The sequence below is a fragment of the Triticum aestivum genome, chromosome 3A (assembly GCF_018294505.1).
Source record: "Triticum aestivum cultivar Chinese Spring chromosome 3A, IWGSC CS RefSeq v2.1, whole genome shotgun sequence".
Lineage (NCBI taxonomy): Eukaryota > Viridiplantae > Streptophyta > Magnoliopsida > Poales > Poaceae > Triticum > Triticum aestivum.
In genome coordinates this window covers 436562326-436567331 of record NC_057800.1, presented here as the reverse complement: position 1 = coordinate 436567331, position 5006 = coordinate 436562326, and the positions used below count along the sequence as shown (strand labels likewise).

Genomic DNA, 5006 nt, shown 5'->3' with positions numbered 1-5006 from the left:
TTCTGGGAGAAGCTGGGGAGGGGGGCGATTCCGGGAGAATCGCCGAAAAGAACTGGCCCTAAGCATCAGCTATAAAACAAACTCTATTTTCCTAATAAGACAACATAGATATGAAGTGGGCAAACTCTATTTTGCCATCCAGTTTATGAGCTAAAGTGGAAAGCTATGGTCACAAATGCATAAATAAGCAATATAGAAAATTAGTGGAAAAATCGCGCCCGAACGGCACCTCGTCGCAGCTCGACACCCCCACCCTCGCTCCTCTCGCGCTTTAGTGGAAATTTCAGGAACACAAATAGTAATAGGATTGGTTAGAGGAAGCTGTGCTGGAAATGGAAACAAAAAATGCCGATATCTTTATTCAAATATTGCTCGAAAGCACATGCCCAGGACGTTGCATCCAGAAGTTCATCTGAATATTATCTTAAAAGGTTAGGATGCGAGAAAATAACACCTTGGGTAGGCATTTGTAATTCAAAAAGAGCAAACAACTCGATAGTAGAATTTGAAACTGCTAATCCTCCCGAAGTCTTTGCATAATAGGAGTATAGTACTGCACATGCTATGCTGCAGAAGATTTAAAAAATGGTAGATAACAATAAATAGGCAACTACAAAAACAATCTCTTGACAGAAAGCATAGGGTTCGTGTCAAAATAATTAATAAAAATGATCTCCCCTGATTAAGAAATAAACAATGCAACTGCACACAGATCAAACCATCATTTGTGCTTGTCATCTTCTTGGGCAGCGGCAGCAGCTGCGCGTCGCTCGGCATCTTGGGCAGTTGGTGCAACGGTGCATCGCTCGGCGTCTTGCCATTCTTCAAGATCACCAACGACTTCCTCGCCACCTCCCTCGCCATATCTCTCTGATCATGCATTCCAAATTGAGCAGGAAGTACAGACTTCAGAGGAATTGAGAGAATAAGAATCAGCACACATTAACTATTATCAATAGACTGACTCAACAACCAGAATAATATACTTGTCAACATTTACATTTACATGTAAAAATAAAGGCAATATAGTGTGCTTTATGAATCAAAGATAGCAGCAAGTGTCCAGCCGGCGACCATATGAAGCGAAGATAGCAGCGAGCAATCAGCGAACAACATTTCGAAATTAGTAGCTATATAAAGAGTATGCTTTGCAGTATAGCACGAGATTGTCATAGTAAAGGATGTATAGCTAGAATCTGGATAAGAGATTCGTGCATACCTGCAGGAAAGAGGATAGGGGCGATAACCAGAACTTGCATATGACTACTCCTAGGTCAGTAGCCTTGAGACGATGAACATCAGGGGAAGACAAAAGCGAGCACTGCAGCACATGAGCAAAATATGGAATAAAGCAACCCGAGAAGAAAAAACCAGAGGAACAAATGAACAAGTACAATGAGACTACCAGGAACAAATGATTCTAATTCTCTAAGGAAAAAGTGTATGTACAGAGAAATTATAGCTATACAACTAACCATAAGCATGAGCTCCCAAATGGCAAAATCATTGGTCCCTTCGGATGCAAGAGAATGCCAAGAGTGTTAATGATAAAATGATTTAGCTTGAGTAGTTTCATTTTGCTAATTACCAAAGCATACTAAGTGGGCTCCAAATGGCAAAATCATCAATTACCAAGGCATTCCAAGTGCATATATGTTGAATCTTTCTACCAGCAAACATCATGTGGAACATTTCAAGCATTAAGGATGAACAATTAAGATTCAGAGATATTGTTTGGGGTGTCCACTGTTATCCTTATTTTTTGGTAATTAATAAAATGGAAGATACATATCATGGATAATTTATTGGCAAATATTAGTAGGTACTGCTGCAACTGTTAAAATAAGTTTCCTTGGTTATTAGTTTATGAAAAGTTGGTCATCCAGTATGTCTAAATGGAAGATACATGGAAAAAAGATTAAATGGAACATCGAGCCATTGAAATGCATTTGAGATCAAAATATATCATGCACAAAAAATGGAATTAGCTAGGCTGTCGTTATTCTATTTTTCTATTTTAAAGTAAAAAACAAAAGAAAAACACAGAAAGATTAAAGACGCAAATTGATTACCTGAAGGGGCATATAATGTCAACCTCTTCTCAGAGGACTAATGCTTATTCTTTCAGTTTCTGCTAATCACACGACATCAAACTTTCGTGTAACTGTTGATTCAGTATCCTGCATTGTAGAATGCACAACATAAAAACCATGGAGAAAATAGTATTGAAGGCTAGGAATTTCTTCAATAGAGAATAAAAATATATGAGAGGGTAGCGGCCTAACTGTTTTATCAAACAGCGAAAAAGATTATTTACCCCTAGCAGACAGTTCTTTCATAATTTCTCATACATAGAGAACAACTAACAATTTCATAATGTTATGTTATATTTAAACAATAGATCACAGACACACGGAATTGCACAACAGCTACAGTCAAAACTACTGGCACCAAAAGCATGGTTGATAAATCTATAAACTTTGCCGCACTTCAGTTTTACAATGAAAGAAATAGTAGTAACACCAGACCTAAGCAAAGCCACTCTATACGTATCAGCCACATCCTGCTAAATTGGTAATTTTGCTGCTTAATCCTCTTTACGATACACATACAACACTCTTTTGTTCAAAAACCAAAAACAAAATGGCATAGATATCCTTCTCTGAAGCTCAAATATATCAGTGATATTAATGGAGAGCACATTCAACTACCAAAAGGTATATATTCACTTATATCAAATATCTGCATATGAATATAATGAAAATAGCAGCCTACTTTACATTCTACCTCTCGACAACCAAAAAAACATAATAAATTATATAACCAAAAAATCATTCTTTTCAAAGGTCTAGCTGAAGAGTTAAAGGAGGCAATGCAAGGGAAAACTATGAAGGATCAGAGGTTTGATACAATATCCTAGTGTTAACATATATGGTGGGAGTTCAAGCATGAGCTCACTCTTCTTTTACCAAATAGAAAAGGTGTGACTTATAGAATGAAGAACCGATGCAAGAAAGTCAACAGTTGTGCAGAGTACCATTATTTTGGTTTCCATAGTGAATTTCCATACAAAAGAAGTCTTCAGCTCGTTTGTATCTTTAGAACAAAACAACTCAGCCAAATAGTATGCAATCCATCAGCCGAGCTTGCATTTTCTGCATATAGAAATAACAAAACAGTGTCAATCAAGTTACCTTCTACAGAAATAACTGTGTATTAAAATCCACACGTAATCAAGAGAGAACAGGTCGCATATCCATCAAATTAAATTTCTTGCACAAAGTAGAAAAATGCCCTAAAACATTATCATGATTTCTAGTACTCGCTATGTGTAGTTGTGTCATTGCCGATTAGTGCATAGAACGGTATTGCCATGGATGAGCTAATGAAAATAGCATTGCTATGGATGAGCACAAAGAAGCAACAGCCTAAGGTGAGCACATTAAAGATACTCTATCAGGAAAATAGCGCCAAAAGGAATCTAGACGTGGCCGACCAACACTATCCTTAATCACATCATTTAAAACTGTAGTTATAGTTTTTCCTTAGAGAACAGGAGACCTGGTATGACAAGATAGATTTCAGATTATTTCATAAGAATAAGATGGCATATATGAATGATTGTTATTTCTTGTAAAATAGGTAATCAAATTAACAACTACAGTAAAAACTAAGAACAATTGGAATGAACTATTGTAGGAAAGATAAAAGCAGCCTCAAACTAACTACTGTTGGCTTTACCGATCTACTATTGTTCAGAGTGATTACCAACTACTGTAGAAAAAACCAAGGTTGACATGAACATTCTTTGTTCTTTCTGAGTTGAACGACTCCTTAAAGAGAAAATTGTCAAGCTGGCCATAAAAAGAGACCCACGCAAAAATGCCGAGAAAATAAAAAAATTGTATGTGAACAAGTGGAGTAGGCAGTAGGTAGATGTAGCATTTCGATGAAATTGGACCTAGTGCCTTGTGGGCGGCCCCTTCGCCATTTAACGCACGACCAGACCTAGACTATAATCCAATTAATTCTTGCCAGATCCTAAAGTGTGGGATTATGTCAAACAAGAAAAAATCACATTAATGAATCAATTGAAGTGATCCATAATTGAAGACTGCTAAGGGCTAACCATCACTCCCTTGTCCAAAGATCACATTTTGCAACTCCTAAAAAATAATACAGAAACCAAAGTTTCCAGACTATAGGGGAAATTCCACTGCCTACAGCAAGATGGCAGCACATCTAAGATCTAACTACATATATGAAGAAAAAGAAACCAACTAAGGTGTCCCCGTCCCGGAGAGAACCCTAGCCTACTAGAGATGGCCACGAGAGAGAGAGAAGGCAGGAAGCCGGGGAGAGAGGCTGCTCACGTGCGAAGATGCGATGGCGGCCGGTGTGGCCGGGGACAACTGCGAGCGTGGACAGGAGGGGGAGGAGGCGGACGGTGCTTGGTCAGGAGGGCGCGGGCTCCGGGTCGGCGGGTCCAATGGCACCGCTGTCCTCACCTCGTCGATGGTCCTCGGAGCGGCGGGGTGCAGCAGAGCAGAGGTGGCGGAGTGGGAAGAGGGGGGCACGGGGTGGAGAGGAGACGGTGCCCCGACCAGAAGTGAAGACGGAGGAGGAGATGGGGGCGATTGTGGGAGGAGGAGGAGGAGAGGTGACTGGGGGAGGAAAGGAGGCGCCGGATTGGGGGTGGGTGCGGGGATGAGAGGTGGTCTAGGTGAGATGGGATGTTCAGCTTGTTTTCTTTTCTTTCGCTCGTTCGCTGGCTCTGCTCTCCGCCCACATTACCAATAAAAGAAGACATGCCTGGTGCCGTTAGTTGGGCGCACTAGCTCATTCTTTATATGTTCAATGCTCACAGTTAAGAATTGAAATATAACGAGAGCATCATAAAACATATGACAAGCACATTTAAGTCTAACACTCTTTCTATGCATAGAGATTTTGTGAGCAAATAACTTATGGAAACAATAATCAACTAGCATAGGAAGGCAGAACAA

General features: G+C 39.8%; 1 long non-coding RNA gene across 2 annotated transcripts; it reads right to left on the bottom strand.

Annotated features, from left to right (window-relative positions):
- Nucleotides 1–485: 485 nt before the first annotated feature.
- On the bottom strand, nucleotides 486–4724 carry LOC123061540 (uncharacterized). Of its 2 annotated transcripts, none has more exons than XR_006429106.1 (5): nucleotides 4374–4724; nucleotides 3038–3155; nucleotides 2073–2180; nucleotides 1220–1321; nucleotides 486–906 (listed from the first exon to the last, which is right to left on the bottom strand). It is a non-coding gene; the product is annotated as an uncharacterized lncRNA (long non-coding RNA). The 2 variants fall into 2 exon arrangements; XR_006429107.1 differs by having other exon boundaries at nucleotides 486–870.
- Between the last annotated feature and the right edge of the window lie 282 nt (nucleotides 4725–5006).